The sequence below is a fragment of the Falco punctatus genome, assembly GCF_963210335.1.
Source record: "Falco punctatus genome assembly, chromosome: 8".
In the NCBI taxonomy this organism is placed as follows: Eukaryota; Metazoa; Chordata; class Aves; order Falconiformes; family Falconidae; genus Falco; species Falco punctatus.
The window spans coordinates 31,813,686-31,835,416 of record NC_137588.1 but is presented as its reverse complement, the minus strand read 5'-3'; the positions used below and the strand labels follow the sequence as shown (position 1 = coordinate 31,835,416).

The 21,731-nt window shown below is 42.0% G+C and overlaps 1 protein-coding gene and 1 long non-coding RNA gene across 18 annotated transcripts in view; one reads left to right on the top strand and one right to left on the bottom strand.

Moving 5' to 3' along the window:
* KALRN (kalirin RhoGEF kinase) overlaps positions 1-21,731 on the bottom strand; it is a 546,232-nt gene that overhangs the window by 474,933 nt on the left and 49,568 nt on the right. The window lies entirely within an intron of this gene.
* Positions 1-21,731, top strand: part of LOC308068714 — a 292,607-nt gene that overhangs the window by 248,828 nt on the left and 22,048 nt on the right. The gene's annotated exons all lie outside the window — the stretch shown is intronic.

Below are 21,731 nucleotides of genomic sequence, written 5' to 3'. Positions count from 1 at the left end.
TGATGTACTGCTTTAGTAGTACTGGTGGTGTTACTAGTAATACAACTCCCCAGGAGACAAAACCTTATTAAACTACTGTTGGTATCTGGCAGACTCAGGAGATGATGTGTCCTGCTCCATGAAAGAGCCTGTAATCGTAGTTTGTTGCTGAAACACTACAGGCTGAGGTCCCCCTTGCTCTGCAGAGCATAACGTCAACAGCAAACTCTGCCAGCAAAGAGACTGCTGCGGTCTTGAGACAGAACAGAAACTTTTTTTAAAAGAAAAAAAAAAAAAACAAAACCAAAAAAACTCCCATCACCCTTGCATTCATCAGACATAAAAAGTGTTTTGTTTTCTATTAAGATCTTGCCTTCACCTGGTGAAATCAGACCCTTTGCTTTATGAAACAGGCCTTCCCACCCCCCATGCACAGGACAGGATGAGGTTCAAGACCTCGTAGCTCTTCAGTCATTCACAGCTTTCCAAATAAGCTTGCCATTAATTCCCCCATTCTCTCCCTCGAGTCATACATAAAAGCTGCACACCCATTAGTAACTATTAACCGAGCCTAATCAAATACTCTAGCTGAGTTTGAATGTTGCTATTCAGTTTGGGATGTTTAAACGTAATTACAGGCAGCAAGACTTTTTGACATGACAAATATTTTTTAATAACATTACCAGAATTGTTAGTTCTGTTTTCACTGTGAAAGCAAACAGAGCAATTCCAGCTGGAAAGTTAACATTTATCCTTGCAGTAGGCTGAAAAAGACAGACTCTGGCAGCCACGCAGCCAAGGAAACTGCTTCCACTAACCAAGGAGCAATGGTGCTTCCAGGGAGACTTTCCTACAGCCAATTTTTCTGCAGTTCAGAGTAGTGAACCATTACAAAACTTCATGTACTAATAGTTCATTCCATTCTTTCACCGTGTTTTTTCCCCCAGTTTCCTCATAATATCCTCCTTCTCTCACACACTCTGATTTGCACCAGGTTGAGCCTTGATGAAAATTATTATTTCTTCAGAAAGGGAAACACTGAGTTACTCAACAAGGAAAATCCTCCAACACCCAGATGATAGCCTAATGCTGAGTTTGGAAGGAGGTAGGTGCAGCTAAAAACCTTTGTGATCCGAGCTGACAACAATAGGGTTTTTTTCTCTTCTGCTCATTGTTTAAATTGTATTCTACTGCAAGGAGTCTGGGCGCCTTTCAAATGTAAATATTTTACAAGGGAATACCATATGGGAGACACAGCTGTTTGTTTTTATTAGGAAAAAAAAATTGAATCCTTTCATTTTGCAAAGATTTTTTTTTTAAAGCCCGACTCATAGTTATATGCCAACACTCGAATTATCTTAATTCAAGTTAATCCCTAAGTAGTTGTAGGAAGTGTTTGAAGTTGGGGTTTTGCAGTTGTTAAGTGCTTAAAGAAGTTGTAAAGGAAATCAAGATTGCAAGATGTTTATACAGCAGTATTGTCCCATGCTTGATAAAAAAACAAAACACACTGACACCTTTACGCATTACTACAGGTGACATATTTAGAATCCGATAAGGCACAATGATAATTAAGTAGGTACACAAGCAATATCAACTACAGAACTGATACTATCTGGTCTAAAAGCAGAGGTGAACAAAAATACCAGAGTAACTAATTCACTTACCTAATTAAGCCTCTAATTTTGTTTACAGGTTACTAAAAAAAAACTTGCAGATTTTCTCAGATGTGTTGCTGCTTAAAATAATTTGCAAATAATACCTGTACAGTGAGTTAGGGTAGAAACAAAATGCTCCTATGCTCTCTTTAAAGCTCAGTTTGCACACGACACACGAAGAGCTGTGAGCATGAACAGAGCATCCACAAGACTTGTGTGCCCACAAGTCCCAAGAACCTGCTTCTGTTTCTCGGGAGAGTCCTCGCTGTGATGGTCTCTTGAGACCAGAGAGAATATACATGCACATGTCCCACCTTTATTTATCTTATTAAGTCTTTTCTTTTTATCCTCATACTTCACACAGAAAAATAAATAATTTTAAGTTACCAAGAAAGAGGCATCATACTGGACAACATCAGTGCTGAAGTGCTACACCTGTTCAGCCCTAAACCCAACCCAAGGAAGAACTGATGGACCTAGAGGAACCTCACGCAAGAGATATAAGACCCAGATACCTGACAAGTGATACTTCTCCAGGACGCTTTTCCAGCAAAAAGTAGTTTACAAGTTTTCTCTGGAACAAATTCTAATTTAACTGTTTTGTAAGCTTTTTTACTGGACTTCTCTTTCATGAATTCATTTAATCCCTTTCTGAATCCGTTTATAATTTCGATACCAACAGCCTCCTGTGACAATAAATTTTCTAGTTTAATTATGTACTGGGCAGAAAAACTCTTTCCTTTGCTTTACTATTTCCCTGTCGTGCAAGATGCCCTCAGACTTGTTAAACGTGCTGCACCCTACACAGCCAGCCAAGAGCAAAGCGTTCAGCATGAGGTCCAACAGCGCAGAAGCTGGCAAGTGCTGAGAGCTTCATCTCCATGGCTCTGGGAATCAGTTGCTGCCTGGGACTGAACATGGAACAGAGGGGGAGAGTGGAAAGGGAAAGGAAGCATGTTTTTGGAGGAAATATACTTTAGTTAAAAATTACAGGTGAGAAAACATCATTTTTTTTATTAGCTAGAGTAGCTAGGTGAGCAGGCCCGAATATCAGAAACCAGTCACTGAATCATCATTTCACCCATCCGCTCTCCAGCACCCAAAGCCCTCCAGTTTGCAGCAGTCGCCCCACTGCCACCTTCCCCACGTGCCACCGAAGGCATTGCGAGCCCTCCTGGCCCTCCCCATACACCAGCCAAACCTTGCCCGCCCCTCCGCATCTCCTGCTGCTGCTTCCCTCATCCCAGCCACCCCCGGGTTTATCTGATTTCCAGAAAACAAAGGCCAGCTCTTTGGCATTGGGGGAGGAAAGCTGCTCCCCTCTGAGTGTCCACAGGATCTGTACAGAGGACGGGAGAGCAGCTCCCCCATCCCTGCTGCTCTGGGTCAGTGGCACAGGCTGGGTTCCTCCCAGCAGCAGCTCTTTGCCTTTTCCTTGTGTTAACGCCAGCAGCTAAAACTGTCAACCAAAACTGAGCTGGCCAGCGTATGCACAGTAATGACAACATCCACTCCAGAGAGCTTAACCTCTGAAATAAGAAGAGAAGCAGTGAACAAGAGACTTCAGCATCTCAGCGTCCCAGCAGGAAGCAGTACGGGGCAACCAAAACCGCGGGAGGTGAACTGGCCCCACCTTGCCCAAGGAAGGTTATTCCTACGAGTTACGCATCTGGCACGCTGTGTTGGGAGGCTGTAATGCTGCCCTGAAGGTAAGGTATGGACTAACCACATACCAAAAATTAATTATATCCCTCAATATAGCTGGCGCACACAGGTCAAGATGGAAAGTCCTTCTTCCAAAACAAGCAGGCCTTGGTATAGCCCCTGAAGGACAGCACAAACTACAGAGCAATGACAGTTTGTCTAATATATGCCTACATAAGGTAAATCTCACTGATGTACATTCATCCCCCTACCATGGTCTCGGGGGTTGTATTTTACTGCTGACATGGGCAAACTGCTCCTGCAGTACCACCACAGCACACACTTCTCTGAAGATCCCTTCCTGGGGGAAGGCTGAAACCCAGTGTCGCTCATGCAGTACCTCTACAGGTCCCCACGCCTGCAGTGCCACACACTGCTGTTGCAGCCCACCTTGCACACTTCTCCCTAACACAGCACCCTCCCAAAGAGCACCTGCAGGCCCCTCCTGATGCAAGGGACAGTGGCAAAGCTTTTCAGTCACAACCTGGTAAGACCTAGTCACACTATAAACACCGACACCTAGTATTAACTTACACTAACAAGAAGCAATCCACCTAAGTTACAGCCCGTTTAGTGATGCCACTGAAAAACCAGCCCACATGAGGGCACCTCACTTTTCAGTGCGTGGGTCTGTGTTTCAAATGCAGTGGTAGAATTTAGCACAGAAAGAGCCAGAAAAAGTTTTAAAAGATAAGGAAACGGGATTTCTCTGGACAATTGGCAACAGAGGGGTTACTGACATTCAAATGTGTGCTCCAGGCAAGAGCTGACTTTCTGACACTGTGCCCCAAACCATGTTGTTCTTATAATAAAATCACTCAGGCATCATTTGTGAGGTGGAAGATTACACTGAAATAGTACTCCCCACACTGTATCTTTTTCATTTGCATCATTTACTGCTGGGCATCTGAAAAGAAAGGACGGCTTATGTAAGAGCCTTACCCAGGTCTGGGAATGTTTTTCATTTCTCCTTCAACACAAAATCTTTCTTCTTATAAAGGGAATGCCAATGTTTTTTCAAAGCTGGACATTTCCTCTTTCTGGTTGAAGAATTTTGTAAGAGTAAGAGTAGTTATCGCTTTGGCCCCATGTTCGGGTTGAGAAGCACAAATAGTCTCTTTGATATTAATGAAAAAGTAACATCTGTGGAAAGGGGAGGTCTCCACAACGACCTCTTTTGCCTATGAACAAACCTATCTGTAATGACACAGGGACCCTCTAAACTTGGTGCTTGCAGGAGTGACCCATTACCTTACAAGCTTTTTCCTCCTGCCAGCACGAATGAGCTGCATGTGTTGGGGCTGTTTGAAAAGGCTGCCCCAGATGCCCAGCTGCTGGGGTGGGTACCACTGCCCTGCTATGATGGCATCAAAACTAGCACTAAGCTTTGAAAGGCCCCTGATGGCACAGGAGCCTAACTGAGAGTTAACGCTAATGAATTTGCAGCTCAGAGGACAGAAGGGATTCAGTATGTAACTCAACAGCACTTCTCAACCACCGAACCAGCTGCATTTGGGTATCAGCCTATTTCATTGAGCATAGTTACTTATTATTTCCTTTCAAAGGTGTAAGGCCATACACTAGCTCCATCTCGGTGCCTTCCTCCAGCAGCCTGAGACATTTTAAGCGTTTGCTAGGACTAAAAAACATCAGTGGAGATTTGCTAAGGTTTTTTAACTTAGTTTGCACCTCAGCCCTCCTTGTCGATATGAAACATCAGTTCTGCGTGCAGAGCCAGCTCCCCTACCCAGCTTAGGAAGCAGTCAGGCTGAAATTTCCAAGAGAGCCAGAGGAAGGCAAAGCATTGAGATCTTACTGAAAACCAAGGGACATGGATAACCAGTGCCTTGCAAATCCCAGCGAGGATCTGTGCCATGTAATGTGGGTCACAGGGCCTTCATGAAGACCAGCCAAAGGCAGGCGCTGCTGATGGGGCATGGTCACCCACCTGCACGACATGCTACACTGTCCTGCCCCTGGTGTCGCAGATACTGGGGCAGCAACTCAAGCAACTCAGACTGTGGCAAGACGAATTTACAAGTATAGATTCAGGCAGGGGCAGAGGGATACCATATGTTCCCTTCCTAAATAAAAACCTGCTGAGAAGCAGCGTGCAGATACACAGCACGGTGACTAAATAAGCACTTTGTTCTTCAAGGGCTATTTCCCCCCCTCGAAGGTTAGCTAGTGACCAAAATTTCTTGATCCTGCCATGGTCACCCTTAGTCTTAAACAAAATGCTTCAGAGAGAGAGAGACAGCAGGAGTGTCACCTGCCAGCTTTTAGGGTTTCAGAATGCCATCTCTTTTCACCGCAATTTGTATGCCTTGTATATTAAAACATGAACACCTTCCTGGTAGGTGAGGGTTACACCTCTTATCCCAGGCATGAATGAACAACTGCTAAATGTAACAGGACCCTGAATGTAGCTGTTCATATACACCGTAACACCGGCAACACAACTGTTCATGACAACATGACCTCTACCTCATTGCTGTCTGTGGGTTTGGGATGGGACCCCCTCTCTGCCAAATTTAGCTATTGGTTAATAGTACCTATGAGAAACATTTGGCAAATAGCTCGACGTTACGGTTCAGATTTACATTACTAACAACGACAAAATGAAACCGCCAAGTTTCCAATGTAAATGCTTCGAAATCAGCAAAGACCTTGTTACCACAAATCCAAGTTTCTACATAGGCCACTGCAGCCGTACCTATCAGTATTCAACAAGCAATCAGAGAAGGTATTCCAAAAAAAGAAAAATACATTTTGCATTAGTGATAAATTTGCTACAAAATATTTTCAGTAAGTTATTAATAGTAGTATATTCCCCACTTAGGACTGAAGTGCCATCAAATAAAAATAAGCTTTTGTTGCCAATTGGAAAACTAGCTCCATATGTGTCTGTTGGAGTTATAACAGCACTAGTGGCCAGGTGCAGGGGTTATAATTTTGGCAAGGAAAGACATATCACTTCTGGGCATGCCTAATCAACACGAGCGGGACTCGGTGTGCTGTCCCCTCTGCTGCCAGGCCACATCGAGAGGGTCATGTGCCTCAGCTGCAGCAGTTAATGCAGCAAAACACAGATTTCAAAAGGCATTTTGACATGTGACTCATTAAGAGTTTACTTATGGACTGTTACCAGCAAACTTAAAAGGCTAAAGCACGCACTCTGTAACCTACTTCACGTTTACTGTCTGACTTAGTCCTTACATATAAAGACTCTAGCTACTGAAATAAATGGAAAATAAAAGTCTAAATATTCCGATTAGTCTAGACCCTAAATTCATACTCATTTCAGTAGGGATCTAGGAGCGTAAAATAAAAGTTAGGTGCTTAAACACATTTTCAAATCTGGATGCTAGGCAGCAGGCATCTCTACAGAACCTGGGAAAGACCTTAGACCCTCCTGGAGGCTTTTGGTGTCACCAAAGGGTAAATAAATAAATAAATAAAATGATCAGAATTATAACTTTGCTTGCTGTCATTAGCTCATATGGGAACGATATGAAACACCAGGAATGTAACAGCACTGAAACCATCAAAGAGAGGGGAAAGCAAGATAAAGTTGATGCTTCAGAATACAGCAAGAACATGGGGAGTATATTATGCTAACACATGACATGGCATTATTCATACAAATGACAGAAAGAAATGAGGCTGGAAAGAGCAGTTCCCCAGTGTGCAATACTTGTTTGGTTAGTTCAAACTACAGCTGACATAACTAACAGTTATTTCTGCAGGAAAAGAGATGCCATGAGGCCAGTCTCTCGTGAGCTGGTGTAGTACCAAGTCTTCCCCTTCTAAAGAGATCATAAAGGCTTTCTTCCAAATCCCCAACAACCTTTTTTAAAAATAATTAAAAAACCTCAAAACACAAAAACCTTAAATCACAGGTTTACAGATCCTCTCTATTTAATCACTGCAAAATATCAGTGAAATACCAGATAAGATACCGCTGTCAGGAGAGGGAATCAATATTGCCTCTTTCTCCAGACTCTCTTTCATTTTCAGTTTCACATGTTTCACTCTTTCCTGGCCAGATGATGTTATAATTAAGCACCCTGTGATTGCCAGAGCCCTCATGATGCAAAACTCTCCTTCCCACCAGCATCCCAAGGGCAAGCCTGCCATTGGGTCAGGATGCCCTTTGACAAGTTCAGTTTACTAACAATAGTTTCAGAGTCAACATTTTGATTGATACTTTCCCATGGTTTTACCCTCACAAGGGGTAAGAATATATATAATTCGGATCTGGCAGCTACAGGTAATCATTCAGCAAATCATGCCACTAGCCAAGAACAGACAAGGAACATTATGCCAGTGACCCTCATCCTTTACAAGGAAGCAAGGATGTGTTTATACTGTATAGATTTACAATAAATTTGCAGCAGTGGAAGTGAGGAATTTGACTCCCACTGAGAGAGGGAGGGACTGCAATAAAGAATTGAAAAATCCAAAAGATCATCATGCCTTATGCACATACCAAAATCATACAGATCCTTCATCAGAAATGCAAATTTGGAAAGCACCTGAAAAGCCCGTACAGTGACACATGCCACAAACTGTTACTCGTTAAATGAACAATTACGGGACTTGTTCATTTCTAAAAGAGATAAAAAGGACCTCGTCTTCAGATGGAACTTCTTTATCCACAATGTAACAAACAAAACAAACCTCCGAGCATTGTGGCATTAGGTATAATCAACCCATCAGACAGCATTAAGTTAAAACAATGGCTCAGATATCACCAAGCCTCTTACGGGAATTTGGTCAAATCCAGACTTATTTATTTGAATTACATGGCAGTTTGGGAAATCCTGTAGAAAAGTATCATTTTCCTTCCACTCAAGCTCAAAGAATCTGAATTCTTTATTCTCTTACAAGCAGAAAAAGAAAAAAAAAAAAGAATTGTAGTGGCCTTGTATAAAATTGCTCAACTGAACCAACTTGTAGTCAGCCTGGAAGCTTAGTGACTGCAGCTCCATGCCAAGCCATGTCTGAATAATGGTCCTTGTCTGCTGCTCCTGAGGCTGAGAGCACTGAAGAGGCAACAGAAGCAGCTTATTTTAGAAAAGGGTCCATCTCATCTTGTTCAGCAATAGCCTGCTTTGGCCCTGATCTTACGGTCTGGAAGCTAGAAACTAGATGGTAAGGAAAAGTACTGATGAGATTTGAAGAAAGCCTTGTCTGGTTTTCTGTGCTTCCAAGCTGGTTTATCTGCTCATGAATTTGGAGGGCTGGTACAGAAAGCCCATCGAAAAGGAAGAGAGAGTGGCAAACCCACCCAGCCCAGACAGCTGGGAGCTCAGACTGCGGCTCAGACTCCTGGGTGCTCCAGTGCTGGGCATGCACATGTGTAAAGCAGACCCACAGCCTTACATAAGCATAAGCAACAAACATCTCCATTTATGTCAACAAGGGCTGCAGAGATCCAGTATGTCTGAAAGCAGGCATGTGTTAACAACATGGCCATATATGGGTTTAAATGTCTCAGTTTTTTAGGATGCTGCTTTGAAAATATTGGCCCTTTCTCCTCGTAACTGTTAGCACCCGGTAACTCTTTAGATTGAAGCCAGAGATTTCTTTTTTACTTCATTCTTATGACAATGTAGCACCACTGGCTTCAAATGAATTCTAACAGAGTAAACCTGAGTGTTAACAGTGAAAATTTAGGCCCTACAGTTACATTTAGTAGCCAAACAATGCTGAAGTAAACAAGCCAGAAGAGTTGACTAAAACAGCAACTTAAACAGTGCTGGTTGTGCTTTTGCTGGACTATAAAGGAGAACTTGTGGATGTTGTGACAAAACTCAGCTTGAAGCCATTAATTTTCAAACAATGATATACCCTGATGTTGATCTGAAAGTTGTGATTTAGGAGATGGAAAGTATTCCTGGCTTTCAGATTCCATCACATATTTTCATGGTGGGGGAAAAAATAAAAAAATAAAAAAAAAATAAAAAAAGAGTTTTGTTTTCCTCATCAGAGGACTGCTGTTCTTCAGGAAGAGCTTTCCTCGTGTTCAGGGTTGCCATCTTCCTGTGTGGTGGTGTTCAGCCCCACACGGTGACTCTGTCCAACAGGTTTACATGGCTTGTACAGCTACTAAGAACCACTACGGCAAGACATCGAGATTAAAAGCAAAACAACACTGCTGCAAACTTCATCTTCAGCTGGAAGCCAAGTTCAACTTTTTCCTGGCTCATGCATCACCAGTAATAACACAAATCCTTTCAGGTCCAGTGCTGCGTAAACCAATTACTCATGAATTATGTCTCCTGTGTCATCTGGCCAACCCTATTTCCTTCTTTGAGGTTGTACACATATCACTGGGAGCGTAATTTGAACACAATGAGTTTGTAAATTTGAAGATAATGAGTTTCTACAGGTGGCTTTGCAAGATAAATGCAGGTAACAGTAGCTCTGATAGTGTATAAACTAGGAAAAGTTTCAGGTTTTTTGGTCAGAGGTGGGTCTATAAAGCAGAGTAACAAACTCCAAGACCCGACTTTCACTGTGTGCAGGGGGCAGATCTCCAGACCAAGACCGGTGTATGTCATTTCTTTACAAAGAATTGTATTTTAATCGCTGTGGATGGCATGGTCTGGAGAAAAGGAAACAGGAAATGAAGGCTAAAAGTAGCACAAAGGTGGTGTCAAATGCCCACGTATTTTCACCTGCACACCATGCTCTTCAAAGATGGGCCAAGGTCTTCATTCCAGCTCAGAGAGCTGCGCCAATGCAAGTTTTGTGTCAATGCAATTAAACCAGGACAACTGTGCTGATGGGGCTGTGGGCACAGCATTTGTAAGTTAAAAAAAAAAATAGCTAAAATAGCTTGTCAGATTTATTCTAGTCTTTTCCAGTGCAGGATGAGTGCAGCTGTGCTGGTAGAGGTGCATCTGTGCAAGGGCCTTTGGCCATAAGAGCTGTGATGTATACTGGAGCTCAGCAGTGACAACCACATGTCACTGAGGCTGCAACTGGTCCAGGAAGTGACTGAACACCTCCCATCAAAAAATCCCTGTCTCTCCCCACTGGCTTTCTAAGCTATGAACTGTCACCTCCAAGACCAGTTTGTCCTCAGGCCCTGGTAACTGGGAGCACTAGCATTACAAGTACACATGAACTGAGCTGCTCCCAAGGAAGTTGGTGACAAAGTTCCCAGTGATCTTGATTGAGAAAGAAGCTGGCACAAAATGCTGTAAGTCACTGCATGATCTTACTATGACAATACTCTGAGCAAATCAATACTTAGGCTGAATTTCATTTTGCAAATTAAATCAAGGATTCAACTCTTCTGTCTTGCAGGAAACATCTGCCTTACAAGATACCACAAGGAAAAGAAGAATTAACTCAAATGTGCCTTATAATCAGTTGCATCTATTCTAGGACCACAACCACTAAAATGCCTTAATCACATATTTAGCATTATTGCAGGGCATTAGTATAAAGTAGATTGATTGATTTAATTGTGCATTTCTTATAATAGCATAGTGATTTATTCTAACTGTTTCCTTAACTCCAAACTCCATGTGCTTGCAGTGTTTGGATGCGGGGAAGTTACAGTACAATACTCCCCACCCTCTCCCAGCCCCCATTGGGAGGAAGACCTGTCTGGGATTGTATAAACTCAAATGGTTCTCTGGCTGTTTACTTCAGCAGACATTTTGGCCCAAAGTATGTTGTGAAGCTCAGGACGGGAGAAAGGAACAGCACGTTCCAGCCCAGAAAGCAGGTCTGAAGGATATCGAACCCCTCCTTAGTCATACTTAGATGAAAACAGCTGATACTGGGAGTGTCCTGAACACTTCATATTCACTCTACCCCTGCTAGAAAATCATATGATGTGCAGGGGTGGAATGCTAATTTTAAATCACAGTACAAGCAAACATTTTTAGAAAGAGATCATGTCTAGTGGGTTGGACACCAGGCTGCTGAAAGCCATGAACTCATGGATGGAGATGCTGCTCCAGCACTGCACCCCTCCACACCTTTAGGAAGGTATTTACCTGCCCTCATCTCTCATATTCATCAGGGAAATGAGATTTACTGATCTTGGTAGTCAAGATGAATTAATCACCGACCTGGTTCTTCCCTTAGTTATCTTGCAAGTCTGATTTTACTATCAGTCATGGCTGTAAAAAACATATGTTTGACTGTTCCATCATTGGGCCTCTTGCCCCAACATTACAAGAAACAGTGCCATAATATTAAAAATAACCTGGACCATATTTAGAACTACCTGATTTAGTGTTAGTTCTACCCACCTGCTTCCTTCCTGCTCTAACCTCCAATAAAAATCATTTCATTTATCTTTGCTTCCACGAGTTCCCCATACATCATGGGTTACACTGCAGTCCTTGTTTCCTCGGTCCCATTTTAATATTACCTATCAGCTACATTTTCAGATGATTCAGTGTCAACTTCACTGTTCTGACCTATTAGAAATTGATGAGGGTTAAAATAACTTTTCCTATTAAAAGCACAGCCAAAAAAAGAGAACATTTTACTTTGGAGAAAATCCATTTGGATGCACTCACTCCATTCTAAGAAGCCCTAAACAGCTTGATCCAGGAGACCTGCTAAAAAGAAACGTAATTTCTACTTATAGCAGGCTAAAGAAACTTTTTCCCTTGGAGATTACATCACTTTGATTGGATGTTATGTTTTCCATCCTGATCTCTCTAGTAAAGTGAAACTGTAGGAGAAGCATATTGCTCATTGAAAAACTGCATACAGAACTACTGTAAAACAAGGGAGAAAAATACCAAAGGAAATAGAAATCACTTGAGCCAAATTCTTTCCTGATTTACCCCTGCACAAACAGGTTCAAATGAAAAGAGCTGTCTTCAGTACAGGAAGAACAAAAGCGGCAACATTTTTCTTTGAATATTAACTGTTTAAAATGTTCACAAACAAACCCAAAACACAAAACAACTCCAGCATGAAGAACAAATAACTAGCTGAAATCCAACACTAACATTACGAAACCTTTATTTCGGTTTATACCATGTGCATATAAATAGAACACAGTGCAAGCACCACTCAGAGGCAGTGAGAAGGTTGCACAAAATAGCATTCAAAAATCAGGAAATGCCAGAATTAAGGTTGCCCGGGCAACCTTAATTTTACCCCCCGTGCATATGCATTTTACAGCATAGCCTTTAAATACACCATAGCATTCCATTTCTCATATACAGTATCATATACAGAAGAAAGCTCCTAACAGCAATAACCAACTTGTCATGTTGTACACGTTGGCGACTTTTGCTACAGGGAGCAAGCAGATTGGTTTGTAATCTTTCTTATTGCAAGACTGAATTAATTTCACTCAAAATTTAGCAGAAAATTTTCCCCCAACATCAACTTTGGAAGTGAGTTTTCCAACCATTACTTAACCTTTCACCCTGGCACAAAGTCTGGTGCCAACATAGTTAAAATAAATATACTTGTATGGGCAATGCAGTCTTTGCTCACAGTTGAAATTAGTGTTCTCCTGTGATAAAATTTTTGCCCTATAGTCAGAAAAAGGCTGGGATATTGGGATGTTGCCCTAAAGAGACTAGATGAATTAGTTGAGACAAACCCAGGACTTGTTAAGCTTTGCCAATTCATTCCCCCAGCAGGTGAAGGCGGGTTCACGGAAAAACCTGCCGCCGTGAAACAACAGAAAAGAAACTCCCTTTCCTGAAGGAGTTGTGAATATGCAAAGCAATAGAGAAATAAATACAAGTACAGAAATGAAACAAACTTCAGAGGAGTTGATGAAGGTAGGGAACTTTCACTAATAATGAACCAAATGAAAATATCTATTTCCTCCTCTCCAACACAAGCTAATGAAGAAAGAAACCCAAAAACCATCTGCCTTGCAAACATCTAAGACTAATGATAATGGTGCCTTTTGTTTCCAGGAGCCTTTCTTTCCTCCTGTTTTAACAAGGATCTTTGGCATTTCTGAGAAGCCAACAGGAAAAACTTCAGCTTACTTGTGTTTGTCTTATTGGCACTCTACCACACAGAATGCTGAACAATTCAGCATCAGGACAGCTTCCCTGAGAAGTCAAACGGTTACTCACAGAACCAGATAAGCCAAAGAGAAATGGCATAAGTTGCTTCTATTTCCCACGATAACAGGCACTGTAATTCCCCATTAGACAAGCATCTGTCCCTTCTCCTGCCACTTTCAGACAGCAAAGTGCTCAAGCTGACATCAGTTTGAAAACTCCCTCAGTTCCATCAGAATAGATCCAAAATTAGTCCAGCATAGAACAGAGTAGTGTGCTTGGAAGCACTAGAACCTAGACCAAAGACACTTAGCTGCAGTCTTCATCCTTGACTGCCACTCCAAGCAAGATGTGTCCCTTCCGCAAACCCCTTTTCCTTCACCTGCCAGCCTTCCCTTATCTTCCTATTTACATTACAAGCTCTTTGGGGCAGGATTCCCTTCCAAGTACCTGTTTGTACAGTGTACAGCATAGTGAAGCTCAGGCGGGGTCTCTAGGTACACGTGGAATATAAATAGTGAAAAACCTAGCAATGAGAAAAAGAGCAACTAAAGCAAAGGCCTTGACTTTTACAAAATAATCCATGGCCTGGATAGGCACAGCTTGTGACAGATTCTTTCCTACTCCATTAAATTGATGGCAAAGCTCCCATTAGCCTTAATGAGAGCAGGATCAGACCCGGCCTGTGTACACTGAAAACTTTCAAAAGGCCAAAATATGTTTAGCTTGAATGACATACAGCATTTCAATTCCTATGGAAATTTCAAATTCCTATTGAGTGTGTGATGCAGTCAGTCCTAAGCCATCAGTTACATCCATTTCCAAGCATGGAGGCTCCTGAGGGACACAGGCACCTCAGAAGCACTGGATGCTTTATGAGAAGCTTCAGTCACCTCGCCAATAATACTTAGAACAAAAATAATATTTTCCATTCTCACATATTGCTAAGTTGTAAACTGTTCCTTAGATAGCTGGACACAGAGTTTATGAGAAACACATGTAAAATCCTGACAAGCAAACCTTGTTTATACCTTTACACAAAATAACTACTGAAAGGACCAATTTTCAGAAGACGTCTATTGGGACCTGTCAAGTATGCCATATGCCAAAGGCATCATCAAGCAATGCACTTCAGATGCTGTTCTGCTTTCCCTGAGATGCATGCTTCCTCCTGAAACTTCCCTTGCTGCTTTCCCAGGGCAGATATCACCCTGATGGCTGCCTTCAAATGTCACCAGAAAATTAATAAAAGCTTGCTGAGCTTTCCCAGTAAAAGGACGAAAAATTCTCATGTTCAAGATAATTCCTCATAGTATTCACTGTCTGGTTTAAATCATTACTGGGTAAGCACAACATGGTTCACTGGGACATGACAAAGACCTTCCTACTCAGCTCAGAAGACGCAAAACCTGATAAGCTGCTCTACATTTGTAAATCAGAGGATTCTGTCATGTCCTTCTTGTGTGCTACATAACATTTCTATTTTCACTTGTATCACCAAAAGAAAGAAAAGTCAGCACAGCAAGGACTTTCTGTTGCTAAAACTTGTAATTCCCAAACACTTCATACAAATGAATCTGCTTTAACCAGCTCTAAAGTCGGTGGGGTCTTCTGTTGTTTTGTTTTAGTTTTTAACTTGTGTGCCTCATTCAACATGAAGTGCATGGTATGGAAGGATCTTGGTCACCACTATAGTGACTGTGCATTAACGACATTACTCCATCCCTCTCTGACCACTTACGAAGCGGACAGGAACAAGTAATCGGGTACTTGCTTTCAATTATATTCTCTTACTGTATCTTTCCTGTATCATCTCATGATGTCCTTTGGTTATCTTGACCTTCATACTTTTCAACAGCACAAACTAAGGAGTGCATTCAAAATTGCATTTGTACTTCTTGTAGCAATGCCGCAATGAGACTAAACTGTTTTACATGAATTCTGTAATGACAGAAAGCTGTCTTTCCCTACTTAGATACACATACTCATCGGAAGTACACCAGGCAAATACTCCTTTCAGCTTTGCACTGTCATCTTAATCCCCAGAGCAGTAATTTTGGCTCTAATATCATTCAGCACCTTAACTGATAAAAACGGACTCACTGTAGATGAGCAGTGCTGTAACAGAATTCAATGTGCTGCTACAGAGCCTGAGTTTACTCAGCAAGAAACCTCCATCTTCTAAAGTCACCAAAACGTGTTCCCTTACCTAAAATTAGACCAGAACATTACAGTTTCACTTCCAGTCTTTATATCTTACTTTTAGCTACAGCTTCCTAAAAACTGTGTCACAGACAAAAAGAACCACTAAAGAAGTGCTATAAAACTTACACTCTGGGCAACACAGTCTCTCCAAAATTGCCATCAGAAGAGTAGCTTTGTTTTGTGACATTTCAGAGGAACTGACACACTACCATTTAGTCCTCTACACCACCCAGTATTACCATCTAGACCACACACAAGCTGGCTTTGCATTCTCTGTAGTTTTAGAGAAATTCTATTTCTATGTCCATTTTACAAGTCCTGTTTGCTTATTTCTTTATTTTTTTTATTAGTGTGCAGGTAAGAATTATCCTGAGAAAACAACTGTGTTCTGTAAGAATCGATAGATGTACAAATTGGAAGTGTCTCTTTTGCTGAATACAAATATTTTTAGCATGAAACCAGCAGCATAACATCCCTAATGAGTTTAGGATACAATTAGAAGAACTTTGTTCTCTTGGACCTTTGGTAAATACTCTTTGAAGATCTCTGAGGCTCTTTGCAAGCTGCATCTGTTTAAATCAGAAGTTATAAATGTAAATACCTAATGAGAGTGTTGAATAAACTGTACTTTGACTAACTCCAAATTAAAAAGTTGAAGCTGGGAGCTGACAAACTGGGCATCAAGTATATCATACTCATAGAAAAACAGCAGAGTGGGTACCTCCCTCACCTTGTTTTTAGAATCATGCACTGGCACAATGACAAACATGAAATGTCATCCATCACTGATTGCCTAAAAGAAAAGTCTGAAATTAGAACTTGGAGAATTTCAGATCTTTTAAAAGGTTTTGAAAAGCTCTTAATCCACCAGGTCTTTAGACATGAAGATGATCTTCAGCTGTTGAAAACCACCCTCCAAAACTGTCAGTGGCAGAAAGGACAGATGGGCCCAGGATACAGAGAAACTCACTGCAAGACAACAAAGAAAAGGAAAGAAAAGAGAGGGGAATCCCAGCGGTCTCATCATTGATGGATGGGTGAAGACAACAGCTTTAAGCAGATTATCAGAACTTCACTCATACGTGCCAAACACTCCAGTCAGACAAGTTTAGAGGGACATCCAACATGTTATTCCCTAAAAGTTAAGTCGTTGTTTCTTAAGATTAGCATGTAGCTCTCTGGAGATCACTGCCTTCTATTTATAACTTTATTTAGATTTTTATGACTGTTCAGAGCTGTGTGTTGCTAATGCCAGCAGTCAGGAAACACAGACACCACCCAAAGAGTTTGTTGGTTTGTTTTGGTTTGTTTGTTTTGTTTTTTAAAAAAAACAAAAAAACAACAACAACAACAAAAAAAAACCACAACCACAGAGCATAGCTTATCATAGTGATGCCAGGCAGTCACATCAGCTCATGGAGCAAACCATGCATTCCCAGAGATTATGAGACTCTTAAATTACTGTTATTTACAAGTTGTCATTCATCTAAACCGTTCACCTTCATCTGTCCCATCTCATGCGTTTATTGAGCTCAACACTTGCTGGTGTAGATGGTTACATCCCACCTGAATGACTAATACAGCCAGATCTGACTGAGGTCTCAAACTACTTGCCATAAAGAAATCAAGCAAGTAGCTCTGCTTGTCATCAAACTACAAGGGTAACGACTTCACCATCAGTGAGGGTCTCAAGGAGTTCTGCCACCTTTTAGAGGAAAAAAGAGGCAAGTAAGCTCACGGAGGACTCTGGGCAGTGCGCTTATATTACTGGAGCAGTGTGAAGGCTTGGTGCTGAAAACCTGTTTTTTTTGACTGCCTGGCAGATGCTCATAAGGGTAGCTATTACTGCTGTAGTGTTTCTGCTGTTTTCTTTGAAATCCAACAAAGCAGGCTCAGGCTGTTATGACCTGCACCAACATATCACACGTGAGAAATCATCTTTCTGTAGGAAACGTGCATGTAAGGCTGCCAAAATAGGCAGACACATTCCCTTCAGTTCTCACTTTCATCAAATGCAGACAACTTTTTGACCGTTACTCTCCCGGAGCCTGTCCGAGGTTACTGAGCGGGTGACAGTGGGGTTATTTCACTAACACAGCCAGCAGCTTTCTGCTTGCTTGGGGCAACAGCAGGAGAAAGCTTAAGGGAGCCAGGCTGACCAGCTTCTCACTGGTTTCTTGGTTGTAATCCAACCCATTAATAGGCCAGCAATCCCTCTGAGGCTCCAGCTCTGTGAAATCCTTTCCCTGTCCTCCTTTACTACTAACTCAGAGAGTATCAGACAAAATGCTCAAGTAAAACTTGGACCATGTCAAAGCCAGGCTCTAATTTTTATTACAAGAGGCTGTGGTGGGAGAAAGAAGGTCCTACAGTTAAGCATGAGAAAATCGGGTCTATTTCTGTTCGCCCACCACTGTCAAATCATAGCTTTTCATCCACCTCTACATGCTTCAGTGCCATCTGTAAAACAGAGATGCTAATAATCCCCCACGTCTCACAGCTGTTCTATGAATTAACTCACCAGGGCTCAGCAGTGTTTTGGTACAGGACATACACAACATCCCCTCTTTTCTTTGTCAGCTTATTAATTACTGCACATATTCTCCAGGTCTTGCAAGTGGAGTGTGTTTTAATGGTTGAAATAAATAAATAAATGACAGCAAATAACCTTTCCCTGCCTACAAATCAACCATCCATCACATTCTTGGACATGACAAAACTTCTAATCAATATATAATTTTCACCCTGTTTTAATGAGTGTTGCTGTATTGTTACCTGCTGCTGATTGTGGTTATGTCTCCTCTTGGACTGGTATTAAACAGTTCTGTAATGGGAAATGATGCCAGCCCAAAGCCCTCATCCTTCAGTTGTACCAGATAAGCCTCCACACATAAAGTGCGTGTTTATATTATGTATTTCACCCAGCTTCATAAACAGGAACAGTTTTATCACCATAGCAGATCCTAAGAATTAAAAAGCAGTCATGGTAGCTTTTGCAGAACTTTTTCATGGAATAACCAAGGAAGTTTTCATACAGTTCGTTTCAGACTAAACGGACTTCCCTCGCACTGTCTGGGCTGTATCTCATTCTGTTGGGATTTAAGGAGCACATTAAACAAATACTTAAATGGGAAACATCCAAGGAATAGTTAACTGTTGAGAGAAGGGGTTTGGGGATGGTCATCTTCCTTCTGGGTCAGGAATAACTAGAGCTGGGAAGAGAAATGCTCTTGCCTAACCCAGGATTTTAGTATTTAAAAGCCTGGTTTTCTTCCAAAAGAAAAATGGGGCCTTAGCATCTTGGCAGCCTGCTCCTGAGCCACAGATCCTGTGATGCCAGGATCCTCAGCCCTGTGGCGGTTTGCATGCCCGGCTGCCCTGGCACCACGTACTCTCCCAAGAGGACATCGCCAGCCCCACAGTGGCCCACACAGCTGGCTGGCTCCACACCAGGGACCCTGGGAATGGTCCAACTTCTGTCACAATTTCAGCAAAATCAAACCATGTCAGCAAAATATACAGCTCCTTTCAAAGCAGGAAGTCCAGTGAAGAAAATTTCTCTTATCAGCTTTAATGTAAATCTGACAGCTCAGGATGGTGTGGGGTAAAGTGACATCTCAAATGTTCTCAAGTAAGATCAGGTTTGTGACCACATGTGGTTTCCTTGCAACTTGTGCAAGAATAGCCTTTGCAGTCAATTTGGGTCATATTCTGCTTCATAGAAAGTGTGACTAGAGATTCAAGTATTTGGAAAAACTGGAATTGGATTTCATTGTAAAAAAAAAACAAAAGCAAACCAAAACAAAACATAGAAAGGCCATAGTCAAAAAATAACAAGCACCAAATAAATATAATTAGTTCACTTTCCACATTTCCATATCATCACCTTGTAGGAATGTGATTTAAAGTTTAAATTCTAAGTTTCCTATTGCAGCCTCCCAGTCCAGCACAGAGCCACAGAGAAAGAAACCACTGCAGAGCAAGAACAGGCAGTGGCACTCAGGAGGACAGGCAACACTGCAGACACGATGAGAGGGACAGATGGGCAGCCCCTTGTTTCACGGACAAAGAATGTCCTCTTAGAACATTCACTTCTATTTTTTGGTCCTCAATTGGTTTGAAAAGCAATTAATGAAGGCAAAATTACAGACAGGAGCAATGCTTCAGCTCGTGTAAACCGTCACAGGCTAATATTTTGTAGGTGGACGACTGCAAATAAACTGCAATGGATGGAACTGGAGGAAAGACAGAGCAGATTTAGGCTCACCGGAGCACAAAACATCAAATAAAAGCTCAAACATTTCAGCTGCCTTCCCAACAGCCTCCATCGCAGGATGCAAAAGCCACTTCTTTCACCAGGCTACCCACAAGGAGGCCACATAAAATCCCCCACTTCACACACAGATAAACAAAGCCCAGAAGGCACTGGGGAGAGACAGAGGGAAACCTCTCTGTATGTGTGTACTTTATAATTTTGGGAAAAGTTGCAGATACCAGGGCACAGAGCTTTGATACATCAGCAGACAGATGTGAATTTGAGCAAGCCTTCAATATCACTGCTACACTACTGCTTTTAATCTCTGCTAGAACAGCAATGAAAGAAAGGATCAGGCAGCTAGAGGAAAGGGAATTTTTGGTGGTTGGAGCAGAGCTGGCTGGCTCAGTAAATCGCTGCGCTTCCCGTTCCTCACTGCTGCAGAACGACCTAACCTTACCGAGGGCAGTGGCAAAGCTCTCATTGACTTCACTGGAAGGAGGACAACTGAAAACAGTTACGCTAGAGGTTTCAGAAACCCAGATTCTAACTAACATTTTAATAACCTACAAATGCCTTGCTTCTTGCTTCTTTAAATGGTGTTAACCTTTTACAACATTGACATTTTAGCTGGTTATGAATTCACCCCATGAAGAGCAAACTGGGGCAGAAAAGGGTCTCAGAACTGTTTAATGCTTGCCAGAGATGCAGCGGTCATTCTGTGCTCCTAATTGCACTGTTTAGAAAAAAACCCATATTTTTCCTTCTTAATTTTTCTCTGCACTGGGCTGTAGGCCACATGTCTGAGGCATTAAGTGAACTGGTCTATCACAGCACCTGATCACCAAACTAAGCAATAATAGCAACCATGGATGGCACAAGTCACAGACAATTGACCTTTTGTTGCTACCACAGCCTTATTTGGTGTGGAAGCTCAAACATGCCAGTATTAATGAATCAGACCAGAAGTATTTCTGTGTCTCAGCTTGTCCAGAACAGACAAGACTACCTCATCGTTTGTGCTGCATGAGCACTCGGCACACCATACCAGCTGCTCCTCACAAGTCCTGCCACCACAGTGGGTGCAGGGAAGCTCTAGCTAACCTTGAGTATAAATTATTCCACATCTCATATATCTGAAAGCTACAGCCAACATCTCGGCTACTTAACATGGGACACCTATTTCACATTCCTGAGCAAGTGACTTCATTTGCAGAAGCCAGGGAGAGATGTGTTATTGCTCTTTTCCAAAATGCAGTCTTAACTCAAATACAAGCCCAAAATGTACTTACATGTCTAATATGAGGAACTGCAATCTGAATCTTTTAGCCTAAGCATCCATAAGGCTCTGGTATCAAAACTCATTTTCACAATGATGGAGAAGAAGAAAACTTTATGTGTTGCTTTCAAATTGCAGTATGTGGTGTTTATAACAGCTGGTTACTTCAGGTACTCACAGGGCTGAGTTTGCGGGTTTTGTTTGCTTTTTTTGTGGTTTTGGTTAATGAACTGGTGATACAGAGTATGTTAGCTATTAAAGGCTCACAGCAATATAGCAAACTTGCCAGCATACCTGCACTCCAGCAGCCTAGTGAACGAAGCCATGAGGTTTGATATTTTACTTAAAGGTGTTCAGATGTCAGCAATTCCTGTTGGTCTGCTGAGTCCTGAGGGAACTGGCAGACGAAGCAGCTAAGCCACTATCCATCATATTTGAGAAGTCACGGCAGTATGGTGAAGTTCCCACCGACTGGAAAAGGGGAAATGTAACTCCCACTTTCAAAAAGGGAAAAAAGCAAGACCTGGGAAACTACAGGACGGACAGTGACACCACCATGCCCAGCAAGTTTCCTCCTGGAAACTATGCTAAGGCACATGGGAAGTAAGAGGGTGAGTGGTGACAGCCAACATGGC